Source organism: Schistocerca cancellata, chromosome 3, assembly GCF_023864275.1.
Source record: "Schistocerca cancellata isolate TAMUIC-IGC-003103 chromosome 3, iqSchCanc2.1, whole genome shotgun sequence".
Taxonomy (NCBI): domain Eukaryota; kingdom Metazoa; phylum Arthropoda; class Insecta; order Orthoptera; family Acrididae; genus Schistocerca; species Schistocerca cancellata.
In genome coordinates, this window is record NC_064628.1 from 646,923,308 (window position 1) to 646,936,499 (window position 13,192).

Here is a 13,192-nt window from a genome sequence, read left to right on the forward strand (position 1 = left end):
GTACCATGGAAGTCATTCCCCGATGTCTTAACAGATGTCCTATCATCGTGTCCCTTCTCCTTGTCAGTGTTTACCACATATTACTTTCCTCTCCAATTCTGCGCAGAACCCCTTAATTCCTTACCTTATCAGTCCACCCAATTTTCAACATTCGTGTGTAGCACAATATCTCAAATGCTACAATTCTCTTCTGTTTCGCTTTTCCCACAGCCCATGTTTCACAACCATACAACACTGTGCTCCATACGTATATTCTAAGAAATTTCAACTTCAAATTAAGGCCTGTGTTTGATACTAGTAGATTTCTCTAGGCGAGGATTGTCCTTTTGGCCAGCACTAGTCTGCTTTTGATGTTCTCCTTGCCCCGTCTGCCATTGGTTATACTGCTGCCTAGGTAGTAGAATTCGTTACCTTCATCTACTTCGGGACCATCAATCCCCATGTTAAGTTTCTCGCTTTTCTCATTTCTGCTACTTCTCATTACTTCCGTCTTTCTTCGATTTACTCTCAGTCCATATTCTGTACTCATTAGACTGTTCATTCCATTCAGCAGAAGATGTAATTCTTCCTCACTTTCGCTCAGGATAACATTGTCATCAGCGAATCTTATCATTGATACCCTCTCACTTTCAATTTAATTCCACTCCTGAATCTTCTTTTATTTCCATCTTTGTTTCTTCGATGTACAGACTGAACAGTACGGGTAAAAGACTACATTCCTGTCTTACACCGTTTTTCATCCGAGGACTTCTTTCTTGGCCGTCCCTTTTGGCTCTTTTACATATTGTCTAAACGCTTCTTCCAGGTCAATAAAGCCTACGAATGTGTCTTGATTTTTCTTTAGTCTTCCTTCCATTATCAACTGCAACTTCAGAATTGCCTCTCTCGTGCCTTTCCTGAAGCCTAACTGTCATCTAACACATCCTGAATCGGCCGGCCGAAGTGGCCGTGCGGTTAAAGGCGCTGCAGTCTGGAGCCGCAAGACCGCTACGGTCGCAGGTTCAAATCCTGCCTCGGGCATGGATGTTTGTGATGTCCTTAGGTTAGTTAGGTTTAAGTAGTTCTAAGTTCTAGGGGACTAATGACCTCAGCAGTTGAGTCCCATAGTGCTCAGAGCCATTTGAACATCCTGAATTTTCTTTTCCATTATTCTGTATATTATTCTTGTCAGCAACTTGGATGCATGAGCTGTTAAGCTGACTGTTCCGTAATTCTCGCATTTGTCAGCTCTTGCAGTCTTCGGAATTGTGTGGATATTTTTCCGAAAATCAAATGGTATGCCGCCAGACTCATACATTCCACACACAAATGTGAGTAATCGTCTTTTTGCCACTTCTCCCAATGATTTTAGAAATTCTGATGAAATATTATCTATCTCTTCTGCTTTACTTGATCTTAAGTCCTCCGAAGCTCTTAAATTCTGATTATAACGCTGGATCCCCTATCTCTTCGAAAGCCACTCGAGTTTCTATTACATCAGAGAGGTCTTCCCCTCATAGAGTCTTTCAATTTACTCTTTCCACCTATCCGCTCCCACCTCTGTGTTTCACAGTGGAATTCCCGTTGCGCTTTTTATGTTACCATCCTTTTCATTTCACGGAAGGTCGCTTTGACTTTCCTACATGCCGAGTCAGGCGACAATCATTTTTTTTTTTCGATTTCTTAATATTTTTCATGCAGCCATTTTGTCTTAGTTTCACTGCACTTCCTCAGCGACTAATATTTCTGTATTCCTGAATGTTTTTGTACTTCCTTCTTTCATCGATCAACTGAAGTATTTCTTCTGTTACCCATGGTTTCTCCTTTACCTATTCTATGATTGTACTTTTTAGAGATTTCCATTCCTCTTGAACTGTACTGCTTACTGAGCTATTCCTCGTTGCTGTATCTACAGTCTTAGAGAAAGTCAAGCGTATCTAGTCATTCCTTAGCACTTCGGTATCACTTCTTCGAATATTGATTCTGCCTGACTAATCTATTAAACTTCAGCCTACTCTTCATCACCACTACACTGCCATCTGAATCTATATTTGCTCCTGGGTAGGCCTTAGAATCCAGTATTTGATTTCAGAATCTCTATATGACCACGATGTAATCTAACTGAAATCTTCCCGTATCACTCGGTCTTTTACAGGTGTACCCCCGCCTCTTGTGATTCTTGAACAGAGCATTCGCTATTACTAGCTGAAATTTATTTCAGAACTCAATTTTTATCCACTCTCATTCCTTGTCCCAAGTCCAAATTCTTCTGTAACCTTTTCTTCTACTCCTTCTCCTACAACTGCATTCCAGTTCTCCCCGTGGCTATTACATTTTCATCTCCTTTTGCGTACTGTTTTACCCTTACAATGTCCTCAGATACTTCCTCTCTCTTCATTTGCAGCTTACGACGTCGGCATGTCATTTCATACTAGGCTGGAAAATAGTCCTCAATGTGCGTAAATACAGCGTTGCCACGTTGTCTGCAATTGACATAGCGGTTAATGCGTGCCACCTGTCGTCGAAATACCGTGATGACATTCGCCCTGTTTGCAAAGCGCCTCCAACTCAGTAGCTTGTCCAGTTGTGGGACGAGGCCTAAGTGTAGGGTGGGTGGGGGAGGATCCATCTTGTAGCACGGCCAACCTCACACTGAATGTTTCAGACGCTAGTGCCGAGCCATCCTTGCATGCGGTTGCAATCTGTCGACTGATTTCGGTAAGCTTACCGCGGGTTTTCGGGTGTATTTAGTGCAGTGACGGTGGTACACACGTTCGCACTATGTACGGTAGATGCCATGACTTGTGAAATGACACTCGTATAAGGCGCAGACAAATAAAAACGAGGCGGATGGAAATAAGTAAGTAAAATGTTTATTATTTCAAAAGTAATCGGCGTAACTGTCAGTACATTTATCCCTCAGTGAGACATTTTCCCACGAAGGCGTTGACCGTCTGGTCAACGCCTTCGTGGGAAAATGTTTGCGGTTGTCTACAGAAACTTGATTTTACCCAGGTATGCACCTCTTCATGGGAAGGCTCACATGTTGCCAGACGTTCCGCTTGGAAGTCCTTGCACATCATCCATACAACCATGATCGGCCCCCATGCGATTTCTGAAGAAATTCGAGGCCATCGATTTCCTTCGGGTGAACACCCTGGTACAATCACATTTTTCTATCAAGGCACTGACCGTTTTGTTTCACAGGAAGACTTATTGTGATTGCTTTTGAAATAATAAACATACTTACTTTTTCCATCTGTATCGTTTTCGTTTGAGTGCACTTCGTATATAGGACGAAGAGGGTGTATACAAAGAAGGACGTTGTGTATGGTGACACTTTGGTTTACTTACGGGAGTGCAAGGCGGAAATGTTAAGAATCCTGAACTGGTAGACACTTGCATATAGAGAAAGCCTATACGCAAGCCTCTTAGGTACGGCTACCGTAGGGACTGTGAAGACAAGATTAGACTAATTACACAATGAGCAGAGGCAGTTTAAGCACTTGATCTTTCCGCGCTCCGCACACGAATGAACCGGAAAGAAGCCTTAATGTTACGTAGTACAAAGGTATTGTATGCTGGGGCTCATGCCTTCCCGCATTACGGGCTAGTCGGCCGAGCTGCTTACGCGCCATACGTCAAGCACATAATAACAACATGTTTACGGACAGACTTGAGGAAGGCACAACTCGGTAAGGAGCACCATGGGCGCCATAGGCGGCGCCAAAATCACCGCACTACTTCCTGGCGACCGCCACCTGTATGATAAGAGAGCAGCAGAAACAACCCTCCGCTCAGCCTGTGTTTGGGAGACTACATGGCTCCAAACCAGCCAGTTGTGGTTGCACGGCCAGTTGAATTGTGACTCCAATGAAGTGAAGTAGTCAACAGCTACCTCTGAGTTCACGATTGGTTATCCTCGACTGGCCTAGCTGTAGTCATCAGGGAATTGCAGATTTCTTTATGGGGTTGGGAGGGGTCGTGAGGGGGGTGCGAGGAGGGGGGCGGGGAGCGGGGAAGAACGAGTGCTGAAACTGCCGTTGCTCACGGTGTAATTAGTATAATCTTGTCTTCACAATCCTCACGTTAGCCATACATGAGGGGCTGCAGTATTTCTCTAGATTTCTAACGTATTGTATTGTATTGTACTGTATGTTAACCGGGTGCCTAGAAACGACGGAGAGGGTGTAAGAGGTCCATGACTAAGGAATTTATTGTTAGCGCACTCGAGCAGATGTAATTTCGATGGATTGCTCACGCGCTGCCTGCGATATGTAAGCTATAAGAGAAGCAGAGAGCAGAACCAGAGAGCAGTGTTGACAGCAGTAGTAACTGTGTGGCAGTAGGAGTAAGTAGTAGCTAGCAGTCTGGTGTATGGAGTTGGCTGGGCCGGTCGTGGGGAGCGATGGCGGTGCCCGAGCGATGTAGTATAAGGTAAAAGCAGCCTCTCGTATATGTACTATTGTTATATCAGGTCCCATGTAAATGTTTTAAAAAATCTCTTAATAATAATCTTTCTTATAAAAATTAACTTTTGACAATCATTAATCTCAATTTAAAGAATTTACTATTTTCTCCAATCCATGGCCATCCCGATTATTGTAAAAAAAAAATCAGTTGTTTCCTTTTATACATGAAAAATCTATCGGCCAGCATTGCGCTGGGCTGTGCCAGAAAAATTTCTTATAGCAGCAGATATATATGCGTTATCCGGCGACCTTACTGAGGTAAGAATTTTCAACTTATTCAGAATGATCTTTCAGGGCCATGGCGCAGCACTGCTGACGTCCAAAATTTACCAGTTTATATTCACAGTCAATTATTGAAAGGTTATAAATGAGTCACATTTTTTATTGGGAGGTTATTCACGTTATGATTGCGAGGTTACGGAATAATAAACTGTTGGGTAGTTACGCTGAATGTGAATGATATAATTAAACATTTTTTACTGTTGGGAGGTTGCAGTCGCAGTCGCAATGGTCCACAACCCCATGACGACTACTGCAGTCCACTTCACCCCTCCGATCCCTCACACCGAACCACTGTTTCAGGGTTATTGTGCGGTTCGGCCCCCGGTGGACCCCCTAGGGAACGTCTAACACCAGTAGAGTTTAACCCCTGTGTTTGCGTGGCAGAGTAACGGTGGTATACGGATATGTGGAGAATTTGTTTGCGCAGCAATCGCTGACATAGTGTAGCTGAGGCGGAATAGGAGGAACCAGCCTGCATTCGCCGAGGAAGATGGAAAACCGCCAACCATACACAGACTGGCCGGTTCACCGGACCTCGACACAAGTCCGTCGGACGAATTCGCGCCAGCGACCAGGCCCTCCTTCCCGCTCCGGAAAGCCGTGTGTTAGACCGCACGGCTAACCGGGAGCGCAGTTTTCTCGTAGTATGCTTACGCCAGAAAGCTGACTAGCCTGAGCTAGCCTCTGAATCTGGAACGTGTGATTTTCCAGTTTTGACTTTGCTCCCTTGTTGCAATTGTGTCATTTACGCGGAGGCTCCGCTTATGACTTGAATTGTATACAATATGCCTTGAATAAATGTGGTGACTTTTATTAACACTGTCATTTGTAGTCACGTAGCCATTTTGGAGACACTAACATTTATTTGACGTGCAGCGCGGCACTCTGTGACTGATTTTTTTTGGTCATCAGTCTACTGACTGGTTTGATGCGGCCCGCCACGAATTCCTTTCCTGTGCTAACCTCTTCATCTCAGAGTAGCACTTGCAACCTACGTCCTCAATTATTTGCTTGACGTATTCCAATCTCTATCTTCCTCTACAGTTTTTGCCCTCTACAGCTCCCTCTAGTACCATGGAAGTCATTCCCTCATGTCTTAGCAGATGTCCTATCATCCTGTCCCTTATCAGTGTTTTCCACATATTCCTTTCCTTTCCGATTCTGCGTAGAACCTCATCATTCCTTATCTTATTAGACCACCTAATTTTCAACATTCGTCTATAGCACCACATCTCAAATGCTTCGATTCTCTTCTGTTCCGGTTTTCCCACAGTCCATGTTTCACTACCATACAATGCTGTACTCCAGACGTACATCCTCAGAAATTTCGTCCTCAAATTAAGGCCGGTATTTGATATTAGTAGACTTCTCTTGGCCAGAAATGCCTTTTTTGCCATAGCGAGTCTGCTTTTGATGTCCTCTTTGCTTCGTCCGTCATTGGTTATTTTACTGCCTAGGTAGCAGAATTCCTTAACTTCATTGACTTCGTGACCATAAATCCTGATGTTAAGTTTCTCGCTGTTCTCATTTCTACTACTTCTCATTACCTTCGTCTTTCTCCGATTTACTCTCAAACCATACTGTGTACTCATTAGACTGTTCATTCCGTTCAGCAGATCATTTAATTCTTCTTCACTTTCACTCAGGATAGCAATATCTTCAGCGAATCGAATCATTGGTATCCTTTCACCTTGTATTTTAATTACACTCCTGAATCTTTCTTTTATTTCCATCATTGCTTCCTCGATGTACAGATTGAAGAGTAGGGGCGAAAGGCTACAGCCCTGTCTTACACCCTTCTTAATATGAGCACTTCGTTCTTGATCGTCCACTATTATTATTCCCTCTTGGTTGTTGTACATATTGTATATGACCCGTCTCTCCCTATAGCTTACCCCTACTTTTTTCAGAATCTCGAACAGCTTGCACCATTTTATATTGTCGAACGCGTTTTCCAGGTCGACAAATCCTATGAAAGTGTCTTGATTTTTCTTTAGCCTTGCTTCCATTATTAGCCGTAACGTCAGAATTGCCTCTCTCGTCCCTTTACTTTTCCTAAAGCCAAACTGATCGTCACCTAGCGCATTCTCAATTTTCTTTTCCATTCTTCTGTATATTATTCTTGTAAGCAGCTTCGATGCATGAGCTGTTAAGTTGATTGTGCGATAATTCTCGCACTTGTCAGCTCTTGCTATCCTCAGAATTGTGTGGATGATGCTTTTCCGAAAGTCAGATGGTATATCGCCAGACTCATATATTCTACACACCAACGTGAATAGTCGTTTTGTTGCCACTTCCCCCCAATGACATATCACCACAAAATCGCGACGAGGAGGTTTGAAAATGAGTGATAAATTATATTTCCACTGTGTCTAATTCATGTAGTGCATATTTATGAACTATTCTGAGTGAAATATGTAGTTGCGCCTGAGCCCTGTAGCGTGGTCGATACATTGCGCCCAATGAGTTGTACACTGCCTTTGCTCATAAGAGGATCTTTGGTTGGCGGACTCCGGGAAGAAGGGACGAGTTTTGTGTGGCGACGGAAGTCAAAGCTGCACGGTCAGTGCGAGCAACCGTGCAAGGGCCAGTGTACTTGTTTCTTCGGGGGACGGCGCAGACATTTTTCTAATGGAGGACTGAGAGCGGTTCTTGCGGAACGTAGCTGGGTGGTTGTGGTCGCGGCGTGGCTGCCGGTGCTAGTGCTGTGCCGGCCTGCATTAGGCCTGTGTCTCCCTTGAGTTCCCTGACAGGGAACAAAGCCCCGAAATTCCTGCCACATACTCCACGATGAGCATCGTTTGTGAGAATTCTCGAAAACACTGTGTCTCTCTTCTGCAGCTTGTTGTGTTGGAGCGGCTTGGTGCCCGCCTCCCTGCGTGGTTTGAAGTTAGCAGTCATACGACTGCACGGTGATCTGTTGGTTCTCTGCTAAACGAAGCACCAATACGTGCTCAGCTCGCTCCCTGTTAGAGATAGTTTCTCTTCAGAATCGTTCACATAGCTACGGTTAAGGTGCCTGGTGGCTTGGCCGGCCGGGGTGGCCGAGCGGTTCTAGGCGCTACAGTCTGGAACCGCGCGACCGCTACGGTCGCAGGTTCGAATCCTGCCTCGGGCATGGGTGTGTGTGATGTCCTTAGGTTAGTTAGGTTTAGGTAGTTCTCAGTTCTAGGGGACTGATGACCTTAGCAGTTAAGTCCCATAGTGCTCAGAGCCATTTGAACTAACCTGGTAGCTTGTGAAGCTATTTTCTGACGTCTGCTTCTACATTTGTTAAGGTGGTTATAATACGTTCAATGCTTTAATAATTATCGAAATTTGTCGCTCTCGCGTTTGTATTTGCCTTGAGTGTGGTATTGCTGAGGCGCGCCAAAGGTTTATTGTTGCGACCTTGCGTAGTGTAACAGAGCTATGCTATGTGCGTTGTAGTTACTTCACTACTTTCCTTGTCTCATGCGGGTCGAGAACTGGTACCTGATGTCAACCTCTGAGCCTATTGTGCCTTAAAGTCTGTTGGTTCTAATGAAAAAAGACATTTATGCTTTTTGTTCCTTGAACGCAAATTTATGCTTGTACCTTGCAACGCGTTATTAAATGGTTTTGATGTTACATAAATTGTTTATTAGGATTTACTAGTAACAAGCGGCGTTCAATAAGCTTCCCAGCCGTTCCTCTAGGATCCGATTGTTGGTGTCCTTTTCTTGATATACCTCTTTTATCGTGTCAGTTCGCACCACTTCTTTGATTGCTTTCACCTTCCAGTATGGCAATCGGATATGCCAGCGCAAGACCTACTCTTGCTGCACAACATTCAAAAAATGGTTCAAATGGCGCCGAGCACTATGGGACCTAACATCTGTGGTCATCAGTCCCCTAGAACTTAGAACTACTTAAACCTAACTAACCTAAGGACATCACACACATCCATGCCCGAGGCAGGATTCGAACCTGCGACCATAGCGGTCACGCGGTTCCAGACTGAAGCGCTACAACATTCAAAAGACACACCATACTGAAGTTAGTGAGAATACCGCCACCTCCGTTTCTTAGTTCTGATAAGAAGTTGAAGCCGTGGCAGAACTAGATTACCCGGCTGGAACAGCATTTCGTGCCCCGTAGCGTTAGAGGTGACATGCAACAGATAGCTTTTTGCTTGCATATTGTGGTGCAGGTGTATGTAGACTTTTTCGGCATCTTAAATCGGAGGTAACTCCTCGTGGACTAACGTAGTTTCAGTTGAAAGACAGGTTAGCAGATTACTATGATTCGCATATACATGAAGCGACTACCAGAAACAAATGTTACTATTGCCATAATAGGAGTAGACAAAGTTACCGCAAGTGGAGGGTACAGGGATTGAAGCGTGACAGTAAATTACAGTGTCTCAATGACAAGTGTAAGCAATCATTAGTGGTCGAAATGATCGTAGCACATTCACCGGGCGAGTTTCTGGGAAACAATTTATTGAAGACGAACAGTCCCTCGTTAGATGCTTGTCTACCACTCGTCCGTGCTTTTGAACAAGCAGTGCCGCGGTACTGCAGGATTCCTCGTTCGTAATCCCGACTAGTACACAACACACGAGTACAGAGAGCTCTCGTCTCGTCGGTGCACACGACAGGCTGCGTGCGTGCACCCGCTCTCAGGACATTGTAGGTAAAGAAGTTCCCACTATGTTACACTCTTGTCTTAATTGTTTTATTATTCATCAGTTCTAGAATTGTTAGTTTCTAAGGGCAAGTGTTTTTCTTGTCACAAGAAAGGCCACTAGACAGGAGCGTATAAATCTGCACATCGGATGAAACTGAATGGCAGACGTCTTAGTGACGACAATTCGGAAAAGAGCAAGATTTGGCAGTTTCAGTTTACGACGATTTTAAAGTCAACGCAGCTTTACCACGCTCCACAAAAAATTTAAATTTAGATAAAAATTATTCCATTACCTTGTAGCAGGGTGTTCAAAAATGGTTCAAAGGGCTCTGAGCACTATGGGACTTAACATCTGAGGTCATCAGTCCCCTAGAACTTAGAACTACGTAAACCTAAGGACATCACACACATCCATGCCCGAGGCAGGATTCGAACCTGCGACCGTAGCGGTCGCGCGGTTCCATACTGAAGCGCCTAGAACCGCTCGGCTACACCGGTCGGCAGGGGGTGTTACAGCAAACAGTTTCGAATTATTCTAGGATAAAAATCGTCTTGTTTGCAAAGTTATTTAACTCAATGACGCGTTTCAACCTTCTGGAGGATCATCAGACTGTCTATAAAAATAAGAAACCAGTCAGTTAGTAATTTTTAATTTGTTTCTTTTGTTTTTTATGAAATTAAGTAAGTTTCAAAGAGGAGACTTATAAATGACCTTATTTTATTGTAGTTGACTTTACCTGTCTTTATATTGTGTTACTGATATTTTTATGATATTGATTAGAAATATGTCTTTGTCAATGGTTTGCAATGCTTACGACTACCTTGTTCCTGATTCTGTGATGTTGAGGTTGTTGGTTTTGCATTGCAGTTTTAACGACAAATTTTGAGTTACTACACTCCTGGAAATGGAAAAAAGAACACATTGACACCGGTGTGTCAGACCCACCATACTTGCTCCGGACACTGCGAGAGGGCTGTACAAGCAATGATCACACGCACGGCACAGCGGACACACCAGGAACCGCGGTGTTGGCCGTCGAATGGCGCTAGCTGCGCAGCATTTGTGCACCGCCGCCGTCAGTGTCAGCCAGTTTGCCGTGGCATACGGAGCTCCATCGCAGTCTTTAACACTGGTAGCATGCCGCGACAGCGTGGACGTGAACCGTATGTGCAGTTGACGGACTTTGAGCGAGGGCGTATAGTGGGCATGCGGGAGGCCGGGTGGACGTACCGCCGAATTGCTCAACACGTGGGGCGTGAGGTCTCCACAGTACATCGATGTTGTCGCCAGTGGTCGGCGGAAGGTGCACGTGCCCGTCGACATGGGACCGGACCGCAGCGACGCACGGATGCACGCCAAGACCGTAGGATCCTACGCAGTGCCGTAGGGGACCGCACCGCCACTTCCCAGCAAATTAGGGACACTGTTGCTCCTGGGCGAGGACCATTCGCAACCGTCTCCATGAAGCTGGGCTACGGTCCCGCACACCGTTAGGCCGTCTTCCGCTCACGCCCCAACATCGTGCAGCCCGCCTCCAGTGGTGTCGCGACAGGCGTGAATGGAGGGACGAATGGAGACGTGTCGTCTTCAGCGATGAGAGTCGCTTCTGCCTTGGTGCCAATGATGGTCGTATGCGTGTTTGGCGCCGTGCAGGTGAGCGCCACAATCAGGACTGCATATGACCGAGGCACACAGGGCCAACACCCGGCATCATGGTGTGGGGAGCGATCTCCTACACTGGCCGTACACCACTGGTGATCGTCGAGGGGACACTGAATAGTGCACGGTACATCCAAACCGTCATCGAACCCATCGTTCTACCATTCCTAGACCGGCAAGGGAACTTGCTGTTCCAACAGGACAATGCACGTCCGCATGTATCCCGTGCCACCCAACGTGCTCTAGAAGGTGTAAGTCAACTACCCTGGCCAGCAAGATCTCCAGATCTGTCCCCCATTGAGCATGTTTGGGACTGGATGAAGCGTCGTCTCACGCGGTCTGCACGTCCAGCACGAACGCTGGTCCAACTGAGGCGCCAGGTGGAAATGGCATGGCAAGCCGTTCCACAGGACTACATCCAGCATCTCTACGATCGTCTCCATGGGAGAATAGCAGCCTGCATTGCTGCGAAAGGTGGATATACACTGTACTAGTGCAGACATTGTGCATGCTCTGTTGCCTGTGTCTATGTGCCTGTGGTTCTGTCAGTGTGATCATGTGATGTATCTGACCCCAGGAATGTGTCAATAAAGTTTCCCCTTCCTGGGACAATGAATTCACGGTGTTCTTATTTCAATTTCCAGGAGTGTATTTTATATATTATATACCTGCGTAGACGTGCAAGATAGGACCATGCCCCTCCCTCTATTTGTTACTAACTGATTGGTTCCTTATTTTTTTGCAGCGCGGGATTAGCCGAGCGGTCTAGGCCGCTGTAGTCATGGACTGTGCGGCTGGTCCCGGCGGAGGTTCGAGTCCTCCCTCGAGCATGGGTGTGTGTGTGTTTGTCCTTAGGATAATTTAGGTTAACCAGTGTGTAATCGTAGGGACTGATGACCTTAGCAGTTAAGTCCCATAAGATTTCACACACATTTGAACATTTTTTTCTTATTTTTGTAAACAATCTGGTAATTCCGCAAAATGGTGAAACGCGTCATTAACAATAAATAATTTTGCAACCAAGACTGTTTTTACTCTGGTTTAAATTTAGAAGTGGCAGTCAACGGCACCCCTGTCACTTTCCATTTCGATACATATTCGCAGTCGACGATACTCGTTTTGCAAACTTAGCTACCGTCAGGCCCGTCACAGCTGACTGTTCCGCAGTAAGTTGACCATTCACAATAATGAGTGCATAGCAGTCTGAGGTCAGCTCTGCACCAATGTACATTATGAGGATACTACAGTTCAGAACAGCTGTTAGTGTGAAATCGCAGGATGCTGATAAATCACTAGACATATTCTCAAAATTAGGACTGGAAGTGCACACACAGACAATCAGTTGCAGGCTACAGTACCCCATACGTATTTTACGAACCTCTTACGCAATTTCGCAACTATCTTCGATGGCGAAACAACTCTTGCCAGGAACTGTGAAGCGCATAACACGTCTGAACCGTCAGTAGTACTAAAATTTCGCAAAACGTGAATCGTACCCTTTGTCTAAAGTTTAAACTTCACTTCGAACTCCAATGTGTACAGTACGAAAGATCTACACACCGCAGCTTGCCACAAGAGAGTCAAAGTTCAGCGGAAAGGCTAAATTGTCGACCAATGTCTATTGCTAAGCCAGTCGTCCATGGTGATCCACTAACCATCAGGCATATGCACAAATTCAAACCCTATGACGAGGTGTATGGCTCCGTCTTTCAACATGCAAGCAACAGTGTTCAAAATGTTCAAATGTGTGTGAATTCCTAAGGGACCAAACTGCTTAGGTCATCGGTCCCTAGACTCACACACTACTTAAACTAACTTATGCTAAGAACAACACACACACCCATGCCCGAGGGATGACTCGAACCTCCGGCGGGAGGGGCCGCGCAGTCCGTGACATGGCGCCTCAAACCAGGGGCCACTCCGCGCGGCTAAGCAACAGTGTTTGCTAGTTCGATTCACCAATCTATTAGGTCCTCTCACGTTAGAAGTTCGAACGGACGATCAGGCCTCTTCCAGGAAGCACTTACGCAACGGAGTTTGGTCTCGTACGATATAGCACTTTTCTTTACTGTTCTCCAAGACATCTAGATGAGGCTGCTCTCTCTCCACTAAAAGGGGGTGGGGACTGCATCCTGCAGCTTATGACCTC